General features: G+C 37.9%; 1 long non-coding RNA gene across 1 annotated transcript; it reads left to right on the top strand.

Moving 5' to 3' along the window:
- Positions 1-936: 936 nt before the first annotated feature.
- Positions 937-9466, top strand: LOC104249215 (uncharacterized). Its single transcript, XR_716666.2, has 2 exons — positions 937-1344; positions 9102-9466. It is a non-coding gene; the product is annotated as an uncharacterized lncRNA (long non-coding RNA).
- Positions 9467-21893: the final 12427 nt, after the last annotated feature.

Raw genomic sequence — 21893 nt, 5'->3', positions numbered from 1 at the left:
CTACAGGAAAAGCTGGCCAAGACTCAAGATCAAGCTTTAGAAGGTATATAGGTAGGAATCTTGTAACTCGTAGTTGTTAGGTTTAGCTAGTTTAGCTCTTAATCTTCCATTTTGGTGTAATAAAAAGCTCAGCAAGTAGAAACAACGACAACAGCAATGAAATCATAGTTTCTCGGTAGTTCCAGCTACCAAAACTTCTAGAACTACACCGACCTGATTCCTTTATAGCCAAGGATATGTAGGCAACTTCCGAAGCAATGTTCGGTCAAACTTTTCCAAAATGCTTCCAAATGGAATTTTAAATGTGCAAAAATTGCTCGTAATTGCTCACTTTATCTTTGCCCGAAAATTCTTCATGTTTCCGAGCAAAGAGAGGCAGCTGTGAGCACCTAATTTTTGCCATACATTAAACTAACTCCTAAAAATAAACCAAAAATAATTTTAATTGATTTTTAGGAGTTTTTCTTTATTTAGTTGCATTCCATGCATTTTTAATATTTTAAAATCATAGAAAAATATAAAAAATTATCACGTTTTAATTTCATGCTATCTTAAGCTCAATTTGCATGTAGGAATTAATGTTATTAAGCAAAAAATCACAAAAATGGTCATTTTTACATATTTAGATTTTAGCCTTTAAAATTAGCATTTTTCTTTAGTTTTAAGTTAATTAGTTGTTTTAATGTTAAAAATAAATAAAGAATTTTAATTTCTGCAAAAATAGATTAATTTTGGATTTTAATTAATTAAAGAAAAAAAAAAGAAAAAAAACAAAGTAAAGGAAATTAGGAAGAATATATTTTTGGTGTTATTTCTTCTAAAATTAGGCCAAATTCTAAAATGACCCAAATTAATTTTAAACCCCAGCCCAATTCCAATACAAATACCCATTAACCCATTAACCCATTACCCCTTTTCCTTTTTTTATACCCCAGACCTAACATATTATCACAATATCAGATACCCTCCTCTCTCAAAGACCCAAAAAAATGGCGCACCCTAAAAGCTCTCTTTCTTCTTCTTCAGCTCACCTCACAAAAACAGACCCTTCCGATAATTGTGCGGCTTTTGTGTTGCTTCGATTCAGTTTCAGATTTTTGTTTTCACCGATGGAATTCGCTTGAAACCTGTTCGAGTGTGTCGTTTGTTCATCGCCGTCGAAAGGTTCTGTACGAGGTCCTATTCTTCAAAAAAAAAAATTCAAAAGAAATTTCAGAAAATTGGATTGCTGTTCATTTGTTGATTGCGGTTGATTTTTGGCTGCTGATTCTGCGTTTAGTGGCTGAGCTCCAGCTTCAAAATTTAGACCTTATTCGGTCATTCTTCTGTTGATTTTTGCTTAAGGTATGCCATACTCATCTATGACCCTTTGTCCAATTCATAATTGAAAGAATTTGAATTTATTCGTGTTACTGGTTTATTTGAATTCACGAAGCCCTCATGTTCAGCTTTTAAATTTGTTTACTGATGTTCTCTTTGCATTTACTGCCACATGTGTGTTTGGAAAACCAATTATTTCAATTGTTGAGCTCATGATATTTGGGTTTGGATTTGCTGAGATATTGTTATTATTATGATTGTTTAATTACATCACATGTAAACTTTATGGCTCAATTTGTTTTGGACTATATGAATATAGGCCAGTGGTGTTTTTTGGCATTTTAAGAATCCTGAGCTTGAAGTTAATTTCGGCTACATTTGTACAGTATCAAAGAGGTCATTTTGTGTATTAAAAATGGAGAATATGTTGAGTACTAGTATTAGGTATCTGATGCAGTTAAATGGCTACTGTAATGAATGTATTGGTTACGATTTCCCTTTTTCTAATATTAAAATATCTAAATGGGATTATGACCATGTATGCAAAGGCATTAAATCTGTAAAATCGAGATGCTATTGCTTTGTTTGCAAACCCGACTTTGAATTGGCCCATTTGGATACTGATATTGATTAAGTCGAACACTAACTTTAGTTCAAATTAGATTATGGAATAATCTCAAACTGAAAAAGAATTAATTCAAGAACATCGTAGTCTGCTTTAGATAAGTAAAAATCTTTTAAAAGCATTTTTTTAGAAAATTCCAAAAGAAAAAAAGAAATTTCAAAACTCAAATATGTTATTCTTTTTTTAAAGCTTTCTTGGCCTGAGTTTTATAAAACGTAAAAAAAGAAGAAAAAAGAGTTAGCTTATTTACTTCTTTCTCGATCTTCCCGAACTATGCAAGATCTGATTCATGCGGCGTCATGATATGTAGGCAACTCCTATCGAACTCGATCATAGCCATATAATTAATTGAGTGAAAAATAAATTAAAAAAAAAGAGAAAGAAAAATTGAGTGAAAAAAAGAGAGTGACAAAAATAAAAGAATGATAAAAACAAAAAAAGAAAAGAAAAGATAGTGCCAAAAAAATAAAAGAGCGACAAAAACGAAATGAAAAAAAATCAAGAGTGATTAAGAGAGGCAAAAATAAAAGAAAAGGGGTACATACTGAAAGGGTTAACTAAGGCCGTGATGAAACATGCAACCGTTCAAACACATGGTAGAAACGTTTAACTGTTTAGGTGCATTGCATCCAAACGTGCGATTTTCTATATGTTAAATGTCTAAAAAACTAACAAGGTTGTTGGGTGTGCAAACTAGCCAGGTTTTAGTGGTTGATTTTGTTGGTAGTCTAGCCTCCCCTCCTTCACAAGATCCAAAGGTACAGAGAACCTCCACAAGCAATCTACCAATCATCGATCCTGAGGATAGCCCGACATCGGCTATTCTGCAGCTAGAATCAGCAGCTGCTGAAGAGAATAAGATGTTGCGTCTCCGCATATTGGAAATGTGGGACGCCTGGTCTAATGGTAGGGAACCGCCAAGTGCAATCCCTGGGTTCCCAGAGTTGATCCCCAGGTCTAGGGAGGTTACCAACGCCCTTGTGCCTAACCCGCTCATCCTATGCGTGCACCCTCCAATACCGTTCAATGCTCCTGGCATGCCTTCTGTGGTTCGCCCCCAGACGCCAGTTTCCTGGGCACCTCCAATATTGTTCTCTATAGCACCAATCTGCACCAGAACACAACTAACTTTACCACAGTCGTATGTTGAGCCTCCAATGTTCACCTTTTAGGGTCCACAACTTCTATCAGAAATAACATATGTGACCCCATACTCTTTCACTCAATCTCCGCAATATGATCTCTCGGGGGAGCAAGAAAAGGTTGTTAAAAATCTCGAGCAAGAGGAGACGGTTCGGAAGATGAAGAGCCTAGAACAAAGCCTGAAAAACATACAAGATCTGAGTGGCCGAAAGAGTGTCTCATACTCTGACCTCTGTATGTTTCCCCATGTCCACTTGCCAGCTGGCTTCAAGATGTCAAAATTTGAAAAGTACAACGGGCACGGAAACCTGGTCGTTCATCTGAAACAATACTGTAATCAGTTGAGGAGTGCTGGTGGAAAAGAGGAGCTGCTAATGGACTATTTTAGGGAAAGCCTCACCGAAAACACTTCTGAGTGGTATACGGATCAAGAAATTATCCATTGGTATGTGTGGGACGATATGACCCGAGATTTTATCCGCCAGTTCCAATATAATGTGGACATTGCTCCCGACAGAAACTCTTTGTCCAATTTGAAAAAGAAAATTGCGAAAAGCTTCCGCTAATATGCCGTCAAATGGCGTGAGCAAGCTGCCAGGGTAAAGCCATCAATGGACGAAATTGAAATGGTCACGGTCTTTCTACAAGCCCAAGAGGCTGACTACTTCCAGAACATGATGTCTGCTGTGGGTAAGCCGTTCGCTGAGGCTATCAAAATTGGGGAAATGGTTGAAAACAGTTTAAGAACGGGTCGAATCTTGAGTCATGCTGCTTTTAAGGCCACATCCCAGGCTGCTCAGAATGGTTCGGAGGGTTTGATGAACAACAATGGAAGTGAAGAGGGAGCCATGATGGCTTCAAGCTCAAGGGGGACCCGCAGGTCATTCAGCCAATCATATACGCTTCCTGAGGCCCCTCAACATTATTATCCCCTTTAAGATGCTGCTTATGCCGTGGCACCACCTCCTTATGCGGTGGTGAACGCGTAACCTTACACGCGTCCACAACATCATATACAAAACCAAGCCCGACCTCCCATAAATGCCCATCCTTACCAAGCTGCATATAATCCCCAACCAAATGTTCCCCAGTACAATCCTTGCCCAGGAGAGCCTTTCATAAAGAATCAGTTCACCACTATTGGTGAATCGTATTCAAGCTTGTTCCAAAGGCTAATCGGGCCAAATCTATTGCAGCCAGTGGCCCCGAACCGGCCGAACCCCAAGTCCCCGTCGCACCGAGCTGATGCTAGATGTGAATACCACTCTGGAGCAGTGACACAGTACAGAGGACTGTTGGACCCTCAAAAGAGCAGTTGAAGATTTGATTGAAGCTAAAAGAATTGTTTTTCGGGATGAAGAAGCTCATGATATGATGAACAATCTGCTGTCTGCCCACAACATCGGGCCAATAGTTTGAATGATTTGTGAAGCTGGGAAATTTGATCCGGCACTGAAGGCCATCACAGCCATTGTCGAGACAGAAGAAAAGCCAAAAAATAGTCACCAAGCCTGAAAGTTCCCCATCAGACAAGAGTCTCGGTAGCTAGTCTTGCTGTCCTTTCTGCGTTCGGATTATCTCAGGGTGTGATCCGGATGTTTTACTTTATTGTCTTACTTTCCGATGTAAACCCTTCTATCTTCAAAAATTGAAAAAAAATTCAAAAATCAAAAAAATCAAATGAAATTAATATTTCATTGTCTAGGAATATCTCTTTTCTTAGTCTTGTCACTATTCTTATTTTTCTTTTCAGTTATGTTAAATGCAGATTTCAATAACATGACATGTTTGCGGATTTTATGCCCAGATCCTGAAAAGCTGTCAGACCTCGAAGTAATGAATCAAGAATTAGATCACAATGAGGATAAGTTTAAGGAAATAAAACAAAGATTTGGAACAGCTGAAGTAAAATTGGTTCCAAATTGGAAAGGTCCATACATTGCAACAAGAGTACTTCCAAAAGAGTGCGTTGTACTTGGGACACATCGAAGGAAATGTCCTTGAAACAACTGCCAATGCAAATGCAGTCAAAAGGTACTATGTTGATCCTTCATATAGTACTAATATTCTCCGGTTGGGATGGCGAAGGCTTTCACTCTTGCTACCCAAACACTATCAATCCTTTGCAAACCCTTTGAGCCTGCTCCCATTCTTGGATTACCCTCTTTGGAACCTGAAAGTGTTATTGGAAAATGAAATGAAAAAAGACAGAAATAAAAAGAAGAGAAAGAGAAAAAAAAATACAAAAGAAAAGAGGAAGAAAAGAGGAAGAAAATGAAATGAAAAAAAAGAGAGAGGAAAAAGGAAAGGAAAAAGAAAGAGAACAAAACAAAACAGAAAAACAAATGAAAATAAAAAATCAAGTTTCCTGAATTACGTTCGACTTGATTCCGAAAGGATACGTAGACAACCTCTTTTTGGGGTTCAGTCACATCAAAACAAAAATCCAAATTCCCTAAAAGTTGAAACTGGGGCAGATATTATAATGGTTCGGTGATAATCCCGCCTGAATGGTTCCAAAGTTGTAATTCGGTCCAAATTCTTTTTACCCAAACCCTGTTCAAGTCCTTCCGATCAATCGGTGAGAATGTTCAAGGATCGGAGAACGCAGCTACTTGGGTCCGATGCAATCAAAATGAGAGAAGTAAAATGATAGTGTCTTGTTGGTGAAAACTCACATAAGCACCATAAGGCGACATTAAGTAGAGAAATGGAAAATGAGAGTCTTGTTAGTGAAAACACGCAAAGAGCACTATAAGGTGATGGTGTGAAGAGAAATGAGAGTGATCAACTAGTGAAAACCCGCAAAGGGCACCACTGATCAAAAAGAAGATCCTTACATCCATCAGCATCGACAGAGTCCTGGCAAGGTTTCTCGATTTTGAGGCAAAAGATGTGATGAATCTTTGAGAGTCTGACGGTTTACACGGGTCGAGCATCTAGTCCAAAAGACATGTCATGTTCATTGAAATCGGCATGTACTTCAGATAAGTCCTTTCCTTTCCCCGAAATGGACACATCTTGTTTAAACTCATTCTCCATTGCCTTGTTTGCTTTCTTTGAATCCCTTTCGATCTAACTCTATTCCGAAACTAAGGCAAAGAAGAGATAGCAAGACTGATTTACATGATTCTCATTTGATACAAGCTAATATGCAAAAAGGCACCCAGCCTCGACTGACCATGGCGGCCGATGCTTTGAAATCAAAACTCTTGGAAGGAGAAAATCAAATTGAAGTGCCTGTAAAGGCAAATAAAGTTGAAAAGGTTGAGTCCTACGTGGCTAACCATCTCGTTAGAAGTTTGAAAAGCCATGGTACCCGAATGATCTGAAATTAAAGTTGGAAGAAAGAAGCCAGAAATGAAAAGCCTACAAAGGCAAAATTAAGTTGGAAAAGGTTAAGTCCCACGCGACTAGCCTTTGTGACAAAGTTTGAGGAGCCAAAAGTCCCCCAATGCTCAGAAGTTTTTAAAAGAAAAAAAAGAGAAAAAAAAAAGAAGTCAAAAGTGAAAGGCCTACGAAGGCAAAATAAAGTTGAAAAGGTTGAGTTCCACCGACCAACTGTCATGGCAAAATCTGGAAACAACCAGAGGTTCTCAGGGCCTGAAATGAAATCGGTCCCCAGGAAACAAGTAATTACAATTGAGATCTTCATCAAAGAAGCCGGGCCGGGATCAAGTGATTGAAACAATCAAGGCCACAATACCAACCACCGTTTCAAACTAATAATTGTTCTTTGTTTGAAAACATGAAACAAGTGCAATTCAAAGCAACCTTGCAAGAAGCAGGTGCAACCAAAGAGAAACTGCGCAAGGGCTAGAAACAGCTCTGCAGCAATAATCAATCCAAAAGGGAAGTCTCCTCCGAATTCTTTCCTGCATTTTTACTTATTTTTATATAAAAAAAGGAAGAAGAAGAAAATTTCAAAATCATGGTAGCCTAGGGTCCCCAATCTCTAGTTATGTTTTTTTCCAACAGAGGGTCTCCACTCCCTAGTTGATTTTATTTTAGACATAGGGTCTCCACTCTCTAGTCTGCTTTTCCAACATAGTGTATCCACTCCCTAATCGATTTTATTTTAGACATAGGGTTTCCACTCCCTAGTCGCTTTCCCAACATAGAGTCTCCACTTCATAGTTGAAGTCATTTTAGACATAAGGTCTCCACTCCCTAGTCGCTTTTCCAACATAGGGTCTTCACTCCCTAGTTGAAGTTATTTTAGACATAGGGTCTCCACTCCTTAGTTAATTTTATTTTAGGCATAGGGTCTCCACTCCCTAGTCTGCTTTTCTAACATAGGGTCTCCACTCCCTAGTTGATTTTATTTTAGCCATATGGTCTCCACTTGCTAGTCGTTTTTCTAACATGCAGTCTCCATTTCCTAGTTGATTTTATTTTAGATATAGGGTCTCCACTCTCTAGTCCCTTTTCCAACATAGGGTCTCCACTCCCTAGTCCTTTTTCCAACATAGGGTCTCCACTTCCTAGTTGATTTCATTATAAATATAGGGCTCCTACTCCTTAATCTTTTTTTCCCAAGGATACGCAATTCTGATTTTATTGCTTTCAATAAAGAATTAGTTTAGAAATAACTCACGAAATTTTCCTAGTGAAACTGGGGCAGAAAATTTCGTTTGTTTGTTTGCTTTGGTGCCTGAACAGGTTTTTACTGTGAGACATAAGATTTGAGATGACCCAAAAGAAGAAGTCTCAACCCTAATAAAAGAAAGGAAGAACTAGAAAAGAAGTTGAACTTGAAGTATAGAAGCGGAAAAAATGCGGACTGCCCAAGATATGATTGAAGTCACAAGTTTTGCATGTTCCACCTTGATTCGAGAAACTGAAGAAGAATGAACCAGCGTTTGCAGCTAACGAGCATCAAGATTCAGATCAGAGTCTGCAGGAAGAGCTGACCAATACTCAAGATCAAGCTTTAGAAGGTTTATAGATAGGAATTTTGTAACTCGTAGTTGATAGACTTAGCTAGTTTAGCTTTTCATCTTCCATTTTGGTGTAATAAGGAGCTCAGCAATCAGAAACACCAACAACAGTAGTGAAATCACAGTTTCTCGGTAGTCCCAGCTACCAAAACTTTCAGAGCTACACTGTACTGATTCCTTTATAGCCAAGGATATGTAGGCAACCTCCGAAGCAAGGTTCGGTCAATCTTTTCCAAAATGTTTCCAAATGGAGTTTTAAATTGGCAAAAATTGCTCGTAATTGTTCACTTTATATTTGCTCGAAAACTCTTCATATTTTCGAGCAAAGAGGGGCAGCTGTGAGCACCTAATTTTTTTCCTACATGAAAATAACTCCTAAAAATAGACCAAAAATAATTTTAATTAATTTTTAGGAGTTTTTCTTTATTTAGTTACATTCCATGTATTTTTAATATTTTAAAATCATAAAAAATTATCACGTTTTAATTTCATGCCATCTTAGGCTCAATTTGCATGTAGGAATTAATTTTATTGAGCAAAAAATCACAAAAATGGTTATTTTTACATATTTAGATTTTAGCCTTAAAATAAGTATTTTTCTTTAATTTTAAGTTAATTAGTTGTTTTAATGTTAAAAATAAATAAAGAATTTTAATTTCTACAAAATAGATTAGAGTAGGATTTTAATTAATTAAAGAAAAGAAAAAGGAAAAAAAACAAAGAAAAGGAAATTAGGAAGAATATAGGAATTTATACCTCTTATAGCAAAAGTTAACACCTTATTTATTTTAAATAAATACCATTTAAAAAATTATATTCTATAGATACTTTTTAAGGTTTATAGCAAAATATTTAATGTTGGTTACTTCTTAGCCCTACGCCACTAAATACGCTAATCAGTTACACTATTTTCTTTCTCTCTCTACTTTGATATATCTCATTCTCTTTCCCCATCCCATTAAAATTTCTGATCTCCTCCCCCTTCCACCGGATTTGTGTAAAGTATGAAAGATTCAAAATCCTACCAAACACTTTATTGGTGATATTATGTGCAACTAATATCCTGTAACAAGATCTTGTAGGAAGAAAACTTGTCGGCTATGAACACAGATCCCTGGTATTCGGCTTATCAGTATTCTCACCCTCCTCTAGTTGAAAGATTGATTGCAATTGATGAACTCAATAAGAAGATAGATTGATGTAAAGGGGCACTGAGGAGCAATTTTAACAGATGACTCTTGGGGTAATGAAGCAGAAGCATGAGGAAGGAGGATTTGTGGATTTATCTTCGCCACCTGCGATGGCTGTTTTAGTGTCGACGACAGTTGTTTCCGGCGTGCAACAACAACAGCTACAACTGCCTCCGCAATTGCAACCAAAGCTTGTTATTCCATCTGATTTGCCTTCCCCTGATTTAGTTTCAAATCAACTTCATCAATCCAGAGCAATTCCACGTGACATCCACACCACAACTTTATCTTTCGCTATGTAGAAGAACATTTCTTGTAATATATTTCAATGTAATTTCAACGTATTACACTGTATTTTCATGTATTTCATTGTATTCATTGTTTTTTTCCATTATAATTCAATGTATCTCGTTGTATTCCATGTATTTTATTATATTCTCTATTTTTTCCCATTGTATTTCAATGTATCCCGTTGTATTCTATGTATTTCATCGTATTCACTGTCTCGTTATATGCCATGAATATATTCATAAGTTTTTTTTAATTAATATAATTTATGTATTCAGATGTATTATATAATTTCTCTGAAGATTGTTATGTTTTTGAGTTATTTTTCGGTTGAGAATCTATTTTATAACTGAAAATACAAAATTTGTATGTTATAATTGAGTTTGTTGAGTTATATTAGGAGTCTATTATGTTAATTGATTCACTTTCCGTTTTAAAATAGTGTAATCCCCTATTTCACGCCATGAATATAATCGAATACAGTTGAATACAATAATCTGTCCAACTGTAATCCCATGTTTCACTCCATGAATACAGTCGAATACACTCGAATACAACAACTGATTAGTTGGATTTCCCTGATTCACACCTATTTTTGCTACTGTATTCATGAAGACAATAGCTTAAATACATCAAATACATCTTATAACCACACAAAAGATATCTATAATCCGTAATATAGCAAACGATATCTATAGATGACTAATTACTACCAAAGGATAATGCTTTATGAAAATTTCTTAAGAATATATTTTTGGTCTTGTTTCTTCTAAAATTGGGCTAATTCTTAAAATGACCCAAATTAATTTTAAACCACAGCCCAATTCCAATACCAATACCCATTAACCCATTACCCCTTTTTCATTTTTTATACCCTAATTCCTCACATAAAACTATACCTAACACATTATCACAATATCATATACCCCACTCTCTCAAAAGACCCCAAAAAAAGCGGCACACCTTAAAAGCTCTCTTTCTTCTTCTTGTTCTCTTGCTTCTTCTCCTTCTCCTTCTCCTTCTCCTTCTTCTTCTTCTTCTTCAGCTCACCTCACAAAAATATACCCTTCTGATAACTGAGCGGCTTTTGTGTTGCTTCGATTCAGTTTCAGATTTTTGTTTTCACTGATGGAGTTCGCTTGAAGCCAGTTCGAGTGTGTCGTTTGTTCATCGCCGTCGAAAGGTTCTGTACGAGGTCCTATTATTCTGTACGAGGCAAATTAGGTCTTTGACACTTTGATCCTAACTTAATACTGCATATTCACTACTCACCTAGGTATCCCGTTCTAGAGTTTCTCTTAAATATCTGAAAACTGTTGTTTGAGACGTGCACTTACTTGTCTGTTTGTGGAGGAAAAATGTGAGCCTTTAATTGTTCCCTCTTTAATGCAGTCCTAATTGTTTTTGGTTGACGCCTAGATTTTTCTTCTTTAAGTACCTTAGGATGGTCTAGAACTACCTAAATTAGAGGTCCTAAATACCTCCAGGGCCACAAGGAAGAGACAAGTAATGCACGCATAATATATCTTTGAAGGTTGCTAGAACGTTTTAGGCTATGACCAATGAGAGGGAATTAGGTAGTAAGGATATGATGACTACGCGCTAATGTCACGTGTAGCCCCTTATTGAGGAGTGATTATCGAGCATTGTGTGGGCATGATCCTGTAGGCTAACCAACCTAGGACCCCTCTTTCCCAACTCCCGTTGCTTAAATAAATTTACTTCTCTTTACATATGTGCAAAGTTGTTCAAACCTCTCTCTTGCTCCTATTACCTGAATCATACTTGTGTTTAGAATGTAAAAACATGCTCTTATTTGCGAATATTTGTTGAAATTGTGTACTTGTAAAAAGACTAATTCACATAGTTTAAGTTCGGCCGAGACCCACCGTTGTGGACCGCAAGGGGTGCCTAACACCTTTCCCTCAAGGTTATTTCGAGCCCTTACCCTAATCTCTGGTAATGCAAACTAGTTACGTGAGTTAACTGCTCTAGGTGACCTAACACACCATAATCCGTTAGGTGGCTTCAAATACCCAAATCCCAAAAGGAAATGAGTTTTTCCCCATGAATGTCAAAATCCGGACTCCGCGAGGAAAAAGGGGGCACGATAGTATGGCGACTCTGCTGGGGATATTTAGGCTCTTACCATAACGGACTTATTTTTGTGAATTAGTCCAAGCATGCCTTATCCCGTAACCTTTCCCTTAGTTGAATTTAACTGTCTATTTTCAAACATTTATGATTTCTTTTCCTGAAACTGACGTGTCTCCTTGTTTTCTTTTTCCGTAACTGCCATTCAATTATTTAAATACTGTATTTATTATTTTCCTACGTGCAAATGCCTGACAACATGCTATTTGTTGTTGCATAAATCATACTCCACATCATATTCCACTCGTGCGTATCAAATCCTCTAGCAACGCTTGATGAGTGGTTGCGCTCTTCCAATTTATTACCCTTAAATTCGGAAAGGCTTATTTGCAGTAAAACTAGTCGATCAGCGGTGTAGTCGACGGTTCTGTGCCTTTCCCTCCTCAAGTTGTCCGCTTGAGAGTACTAGTCTAGACTCCATAGTAACCTTACTCTGATCGTAATTGTTCATGCATCATGGTCAAACCTAGTCAGATTAATATGTTGTCCACATAATAATCCTTTAAGACGATCCTTATCCAAAAGTCCAACGGGGTTTCCATAATCCCAACAGACACAATCACGTTCTGTGCATTAATTTGGAGAAATGAATGCCAATATGTTAATCATGAATGTACAAATAGTCGAGTCTGGTGGGGGAGAAGGGCCTAACCTTTTTATTTTGTAGAAAATGAGGCATGAGGTCCCAAGATTCGGCATGGTCAGCAACATTCCATCATTGCTACTAGATTTGTAGGAGGACCTTTCCTCAAGTGACAAGAAACATGTAAGAAAACACTTGAGCAATTTACCTTCTCTATTAGATATTCAGCCAAACAATAGGTTGATCGAGGCGACCACTTTGTTTTGGGATAGCTAAAGGGCTATTTTCCATTTCGGCGACATAGAAATGACTCTCCCTCTAGAAGAAATTGGGGGACTTGCGGGACTGACTTGGGATAGCCTTGGGTTGTTGGTACCAGAGAGCCGTACTGGTAAAGGGTTCCTAAAGATGTTAGGGTGAAGAAAAATGCTGACCTGGAATGCTTGAAGAAGTCTTACATACCTTTCGAATACATGTATGAGAGATATGGCCATAACAAGTCCTACCGTACCTTCCATGACGAGCTTTCTATCACTTCTCTGGGCCACATCCACTGCAGAGTGTTCGTGTTCATTGTGTGCTTCTTAGGCCTGATAGTATTTCCAATGAAAAGGGAAAGAATTCATACTAGGTTGGCCATGGTCGCCAAGACTTTGATGGAAGGGATCATAGCCGACATCTATAGGGCTCTGGAGCGCTGTCAAAGAGGGATCAAGCATTTCGAGGGTTGTAACATGTTGCTGCAATTGTGGTTATTAGAACATCTTCAAAGGGGTCACTATTGCCAAGAATTTCCGCAAAGGGCTTGGAATGATCATATTGCCTTCCATCACCCAAAGCGGATGCCTACATTCCGGATAGGTTTGCTCAGTTGGAAAGTACCAAAGAGTGGGTAGAGTTCTTCGACAATCTGACCGAGGAACAAGTGCAATGAGTGTTTGAATGGTTCCCAACGAACGAATTCATCATCAGATCCAGAGACGCTCCACACTTGGTGCTGATTGGGTTGAGAGGGATATACCCTTATGTCCCTATCCGAGTTATGAGGCAAGCATGCAGGAAACATGTTGTACCCAGGATCGCCAAGATGAGCCATTTCAGAGCAGACTTTCAGGATGACGATGTCCCTTACAAGTGCCAAGCTCAATATATGTGGCAATACAAGATCATTGTGGAAAAGAACACCATTGAGCCAGACAAGTACCATGCGGGGTGTGAACCTCTCTACCCAACATGGTTAGAGGACAATTTGAAGGGAATGGTGAGGCCAGGATCCGGTCGTGGGAATAGGATCATAGACGAAGAAGCTGAAGCTCAAGTCAAATACAACAGGAGGGTCCACGACTCTAAGAATGAGCACCAGTAAATACACGAGAGAAATATGAGGTTGATCGACGAATGGAAAGAAATGGTTGTCACTTCCAACAGAAAGTTGGAATATCTGGAGTGAGGATTAGTGGAGCTGGAGGGTAAAGTCATAAAGAGGATTGAGGATTGCCAGAACGCTGAAGGAAATGAAGGAGGACATTTGGCCAGAGCCTACCTACTGTTGGGTCTGCGCGAGCTGGGGAACCTATATGATGGAGTCAAGAAGATCGAATCTGGGGAGGGTCCTTCTGGGACCAAGTAGACTAGATTTATTTGCTTTCCTAAATGTAATAAGGCCAAAGTGCCAATAGTGACTTACTTTTCTATTATCTTAGTGTCGTTTTGAGATTCGTCTATTTTCATATTATGAAATGAGGCATTTACTGGCATCTAAAGTTATCCAAATCTATTTATCGCTAGGCCTACCTCGGGCACAACGAGGCTCCCAAATTAGGACATGAATTTACATTCTTGCAATATGTGTTTAAATACTACAAACATTTCAGAATCCTTACTGACTTGTCTACCTTTTATTTTTTTATTCTTTATTCTCATCCCCTAAGGTTGGCTCGCTCATACTGGCATCATCGGCATATCACACCAGATCTAGAGGTCCTCCACCTCATCCTCCTCTAAGAAATACAAAAGGCAAAGGAAAAGCAAAAAGGGATGACTTAAGTGGTATCTGAAAAGAGAATGTTGAGAATGCAGAAACTTCAGACGGCCGGAGTACTCCGGCACCGAATGATCTAGTCTTAAGATTGGAACAAAAGATACTGGAGCTACAAGGAGAACTTGAGCAGGTTCGCAACTTGGCAAACTTGTTACTCACCCTAAATGTCCCCGACATCAACCAACAAAACACAAAGAACCCGACACCTCCCCAAAACACACCAAACCAACATTCACAAAACCCTCCTGCACCACATCAATACACAACCCCACCTTAAAATCTCAATCCCCTACCAATACCAACTCCATCACAATATCAACATCAACCAATTCAGTACCCGCTAACCGCCACTTATCACACTCCCCAAAATACATCACAACCCATTCATGATCCTCAAAACTCAACCAATGACCACCATTACACCCAGGCACCTGGCACTTACCAAAACATCCCCATATACGTGGAAACCGTACCTCACTCTATCCAACCAATTTCCTATACACCAGAATCGGCTGAGAATGACCTGCTCATCAAAAACATAGCCGAATTACTCAAGAAGTTGACGAGTCGAGTTCAGGGTGTCGAAGGCGGCAAAGGCATAGAATGTTTGAACTAAGAAGACTTATGCATACAACCAGATGTAAAACTGCCCGAGAGGTACAAACCTCCCAAGTTCGAGATGTTTGACGGTATAGGTGATCCCAGGGTTCATTTGAGGACCTATTGTGACAAGCTTGTAGGGGTCGGGAAAGACGAAAAGATCTGGATGAAACTCTTTATGAGGAGTCTTACGGGAGATGCTTTGTCCTAGTACATCAGCTAGGATCCCAAGAAATGGTCCAATTGGGTGGGTATGGCGTCTGATTTCATGTACCGGTTTAGATTCAGTACAGAAAATGCACCAGATGTTTTCTACATACAGAATCTTAAGAAGAAGCCCACCGAAACTTTCCGCGAGTACGCTACTCGTTGGAGGTCAGAAGCATCCAAAGTTAGGTCATCTTTGGACGAGGAACATATAAACAAGTTCTTCGTCAGAGCACATGATCTGCAGTATTTTGAAAGGTTGATAGTTATTGAGAAGCATAAATTCTCTAATATCATCAAACTCGGGGAAAGAATCGAGGAAGACATCAAAAGCGGGATGGTAACAAATTTTGAGGCATTACATGCCACAAATAAGGCATTGCAATTAGGCGACATATCAAAGAAGAAAGACGTTGGGGCAGTAATGGTGGCTCAAGGCCCAAAATCTACACTTACATATCAAGCACCTCCACCCACATATCAAACACCTCCACCAACATACCAAGCACCACCACCTACATATCATCCATCACCTCCCAGATATTCCCAACTAGCCACTATTTATCATACCTATAACTCCCAACCATCTCATTTCCAATCACCTTTGACTCGCCAAAATTATCCAAGACCAAGACCCAATTTTGACCGCAAGCCACCCAGACAATACTCTGCCATTGCTGAACCCATCGACCAGCTGTATGAGAGGTTGAAAATTGCAAGTTACGTCACTCATGTTCCGGCTGTGGCGTTAGAGAATCCATCCCAATGGGTCAATCCAAACAAAACTTATGCGTATCATTCCGGTATGAAGGGGCACACCACTGATGAGTTTCAAACATTGAAAGATACGATCCAGACACTGATCGACAACAAGGTCATACAAGCAAGGGAAGCTACACCCAATGTCCGCAACAACCCTCTCCCTGATCATAGATGTGGTAGCATACATGTGATAAAGACGAACGAAGAATGGGACCCTGAGGGGTCGATTGGGCTTATTCGGGAGGGCGATGACTTTAAACTCTCGGTCACACTTACTCCTATTGTAGTACAAACTCAGTCGCCAATCGAGGTTGAGGTAGCTGCACCAGTTCCATTTGAGGTAGAGGTGGCTCCACCTGCGGCCACCCCTGTTCCGTTTGAAATAGAAGTGGTCACACCTTTTGCAGTAACGGTATCAACCATACCTCCTTTCCATTCAAAAGCAATACCCTGGGATTATGTTGCCGAAGCAGAGCGGAAAGAGAAGGCAAAAGTAGAGGAATCCGATGCTGCATAAGGAATGACTAGGACCGGAAGGGTCTATACACCTGAACACCTGGGAAGACCAAGTAAGGATGCCACTGTATTAGTGAAAATTAGACTCGCCATGTGAGTCTATTAAATGGCGACACGTGTCAATAAAGTTTGAAGAAAAGTGAAGAACGACATGTAAAGATGATATGTGAAACACCCTCAGGACCGAACATACTCATACCGTGCCTGTTAGCCCCAAAACTGATCATCATGAAATAGCCCAGATCAGGCGCGGGAGAATATCTCATAATTACAAATGAGGAAGGAATAAATTAATCCCGGATTATATGAGATTTACCATCATTACACCATCACTTACAAATCAATTATTAATAAATGCAATAAATGATTGTAACGGTCAGAACAAGGCAATCAATTACGAGATTGACTCAACAGGCACGAGATTGACTCAACAGGCGCGAGATTGACTCATTAATTATAGAATTAACTCATCAGTTATGGAATTAACTCATCAGTTACGAAATTCCAGCATTTACACAGCTGTTACAAGTCTTCCAAAAGTAATGGATGGATTGAGTAAATGCTCATAATGGACCCATAATTCAAGGAGACTATTTACTTAGATTTAGCCCTATAAATAGACATACTTTTACCACCATCAGAGGAATCTAATTTGCTTCTCTACAAGTCTATACATTGTAATTTATAGCATATTGCTCTCAAGTTAGCCATAATTCGGCCCTTCAAGCTCTGTTCGACTCATTATCCTATCAAAGATCATTCAATAAGAATTCTTTATTCTCTGCTTTATTTTTATTATATTATCTGTCATTGAATTTATTTCCCACTTCTCTATCACGTTGTATTAACGAAATTTTATATCTTTCGGATTGAATCGGTTGCTTGTGGCCCCTCATATAAAATTATTGCTTTGACCTTAAAAACTATTTTTTGGGTTAAACAGTTTGGTTCCGTTACCGGGAACTCTTGCAAATTTGCTATTCATCCAAAGATAGTAACAATTTTTGTTAATATTCGCTTGTTTTCAGTTTAAACCTTCATCATGGCCGAAATTTACCAATCAACACAGTTGAGGACAACCAAGTTGGAGATGACGTACCATGCAAAATAAAAAGGGAAGAATAGCCATGATAATGATATGTAAGTAACAAGCAGAGAAAAATAGAGAATGTACATCGATATATTGGTATCGCAACTATCTGTACCAGAACTGATTATAACAGATCTGTACGAAATAGTTCCGGAACAGGAGGTTCAAATACACCAGGTAATTTTAATTTGCAAAATTTAGTTCTAACCTTACAGAAACAGATCAAGGAACAGAACGAGCAGATAGAACACCTTCGGGAATTCCTATCTATCCTGTGAGAATGATATGCATAACCATTGCAGCACCGAAATTTAAACAGAAGAAGACACGATAAGTCGAATCGACACTAATAAGTGTCCAAAAATAGGTTCAAAAACCAAACCGAGGTGATTCCGGATATGATTGAAGGAGTCAGAATAATAACGCCGGACCTTCCCAGAACTGAGGAGTAAAATTTACATTCGATATAATACAAAGCTTCGAATAGAGGAAGACACGTTCATTCAATTGAAAGTCAAAAATAGGTCCGGAGATCAAGCGGATGTGATTCTTGGGTGATTCAAATCTAAATGCAAAAATCTAAAAAATAGGAGAATAATGAAGATTAGGAAGAACATGGGTAAAACATCCACGAGATTGCTTACAAAGATACCATACCTAACAACTGAAAAAGAAGAGATAGCTGTGGGATGGAATAGACACGAGGAAGGAAGGTTCATTAATAACCTTGGACAATAATACAAATATTTTCGGAAGCAATTATTGAACCGAAGGCATCAAAATCCACGAGGTTAAATGATGAAGAACTAGAAATTATCATTGACTTCCCAAATAGGAAGGTTTACGTTGGTCGAGACTCGACACCGAATTTAAAGGTAAGGTGATTAAACTTTTACATGCTAACAAAAATTGCTTCGCTTGCCTCCATGCTAACATAGTAGGTGTACCACCGGAGGAAAGGTTTATATGCTCAATATTGACCCGCGGTATAATCCGTCCAAGCAAAAGAAGAAACTAGAGTCAAATCATAAAAGATAAAGTTACAGATCTTCGAAAGATCGGTTTAGTCTGAAAAGTCGAATCATTCGAACTTGCTATCTAACAACAACGCATCATTACTTTCAAAATTCCGAGGAGAAAGATGATTGCCGGTACACCAAATTGTCTCGGATATCTCGGTTAATGCAATTTTAATTCAAGAAGATAAAGGTACACATTCTCCTATCTATTATAAAATGTTCTTAGATACGGAAACATATCTACATTTTGATAAGTTGGCATTAATTATAGTTTCCCTAAATCTAAGGCCTTATTTTCAATGTCATTCAATTTCCGTAGTCACTATATTTTCATTACGCAATATTTTGCATAAACATGAACTGTCAGGAAGGCTAGCTAAATGAGTAGTCGAACTAAGTGAATATGATATTGTTTATCAACCACGTACGACTAAAAAATCACAAATTTAGCAGATTTCATGATTAATCTTAGCTCGAACATATTACCTGAACATGTTATTTCTGGGATAATTCTCGGGATCTGGACCTTCTACACAATTAGGTCCACAAGTACTAAACTTCCCGAGTTAGGGGCAATGCTTAATGCCTATCAGGAAAAGTAGTTAGATAATTCATAAAAGTTATTTTATTACTAACAACAAAGCCGAGTATGAAGCATATGCTACAGGGTTTAAATTAGCTTGGGGACTTAGAGCAAAAATATTGATTTAACGATTGATCAAATACAAGAAAACTATGCAGCCCAAGAAAATTGAGCCGGATGTGTTAGTCTCAGATCTACTGCTGATATCACTGACTTAGAAAGCAACTTTGGGCACTTATTGAGAAATATCATTTCCGGATCAAACAGTCTCGGGATCGAGCCATCTCTTATTTAGGCGATTCCTGATCTATCATCAATTAGAATGAAAATGAGGTAAGCCTGACTAATTTAATTTGGAATTGGCATAATAAATTCATTTATTACTTGCAGAATGGGACTTTACCCAAAGATAAACATGCTCTCGATAACTCTGAGTGCGTCTCATCCCGTACTACCTGCCTTGTTGGAGGAGAATTATATTTGAGAATATTCAAGGCTCCAAAAGCTAAAATGCCATATGGACCAAACAAACAAAATATATGATGCGAGAAATTTATAAAAAAAGCAGTGAAAATTACTCCGGTAATAAGACTTCAAATCAAAAACTCATCAAAGTCAGTATGAATAGCTCAAATCAAGATATGGCATGATTCTCGACAACATTTTGGAACCTCTGTAGTTCCCGTCCAGAGTACAAAATATTTGATAAAAAGTGCTTCAGTACCGTCTCTATGTTGGAACAGGACCATCTGAAAATCCATCAATATCGAAATTAACTATCATACTGTGGACTATTAGACTGCGGATTGTCAAATTATGATCCCAGTGGTTGAGTTCTCACACCTCAAAACTCAAACACTAGGGAGATTACTCATACTTGAAGATTAGTCAATTTGACCTGACATTATTTACCAGCTCAACTCAGTTAGTTGTATTACTCATATCAAGCATAAGCACTTCAAAAAGTATTGAATGAGTTCTTCAAAAATACATATACTACACGTACACAAAAAGGATCAAGAACTCCATGTCAGAGTCAAGAATCTCACGATAAAAAATGAGAATGTTACATCTAAGTCAAGATAAATGTATGCAAATAAGCCATCAGAATAAAGTTCACTTTGAACAAACACGTGATTTATATTCGGTCCAACAACGACCATTCAAGCTAAATATCTAAGCCTTTCTTAATGGCTAATTGTATTATGACTCGGATCGATTATCCCGTAAATCTCAAATATTATTTCGGACATGTGTCCCTCTCTACTTGGAAGTATGTTCATATACTCCAATTTAGATTCAAAATCCAATCAGATTAAATGTCTCTTCAAGAAAAATCTACTAAGATATATATTTATTTAGGATCAATACTCCCTCAAACTCAATATCTTACCGGGGTCAATACTCCATAAATTTTAATGGGGTCATACTCTTGTAAATCCTACCAGGATTAATATTCCCTCAGACTAAAAGTCTACTCGGATCAATCTATCCTATTTTACGCCTGAATGAAAAGGAGACGTCCTCTTCATAGCGTTTAAAGTATATAAAAGAGCCCTCTTTTACATAAAAGTTAGACACCCAAAGGTGCAACATTAAGACATCGCACATGTAACGATGCATTTAAATATATATTTTAAGTCTAAAAGACTAAGTATGAGCACTCAAATAATTTTTTAAAGTGCCAAGAAAAATTAGCACTCGGATAAATTCTCTAAAATACCAAATGATGATATTAGACCCGAAAGATACGAGGAACACTGTATTAATTCCGGTCTAGGTTACAACCCTTTTGGTAAAAAAGGGGGTTAAGCAGTCATCATCTAAATATATACCTCCGAGTCCCGTATGTTTTTCCTTTTCAAGAAATGGACCATGTGGAAGGAATAATCAAATGCTCGAGATTACATACTTCAAAGCTCTAACACTTGGGGACTATATATATGGAAAGCAAAGAAGACTAGAAAAATCAAAATTCATGTCAAGCCTAAGGTCTACCCAACAAATCGAAAGTTAAGAGCAAAGTCACGAGCCAAAAACACAAGCATGACTCGAAAACCTTTGAAAACATATTCGTAAATATAAACGAATGTTTCAAAAAAGGTTAAAGGCAGAATATTAGTTACGGGTAAAAATGCACATCTTTGTACTTACTCAAAAACTATTGTAACTGAAAACAGTTACGGATGGAAAAGCATTACCCTTGTATTCATTTGAAAACTGTTATCAATAAAAATAGTTATGGGTAAAAATTCATACCCTTATATTTAAAACTGTTGTAAACAAAAATAGTTATCTCCTTGTACTAATTCAAAAAAAAACTATTGCAAAAGAAAAACAGTTACGAGTGCAAGCTTATATCGAATCTGTTAAAAGAAAAAACAGTTGCAAAATGAGTTATAGTCGATACACAAACACATGTGAAATGTTATGAAAGTTAAATGTAAAAACTTTCTTCAAAACATTGTTAAAGAAAAACATGTGAAAATTCCTATCTCTCTTTTGTATATTTACACCATTATGAAGTTGAGACGTCTTCTTCATTAAGTGTCGTTCATAAAAGGGCCCTCTTTTATAATTCGTGCTTATTCAAAAAAGTCACGGAGCATTGAAGCATTTTTAATGCAAAGTTAAAGGGTAAAAACCCAAACATTAAAATAGGCAGAAAATCAAGCCGAAATATATATATCAAACTTTGCAAACATAAGGCAAAGATTTGTCTTCAAACCCCGAAACAAGACAGGGGTAAACCAACCGATTATTGGCGAAAGGAACATAAGCAGTGGAGTTATCATTTGAATATCTATGTTCTGCACTCTTTTTTCCTTCGTT

The sequence above is a fragment of the Nicotiana sylvestris genome, chromosome 6, assembly GCF_000393655.2.
Source record: "Nicotiana sylvestris chromosome 6, ASM39365v2, whole genome shotgun sequence".
Taxonomy (NCBI): Eukaryota; Viridiplantae; Streptophyta; class Magnoliopsida; order Solanales; family Solanaceae; genus Nicotiana; species Nicotiana sylvestris.
The sequence above is the reverse complement of the archived record's forward strand: the minus strand, read 5'-3'. Positions and strand labels throughout refer to the sequence as shown.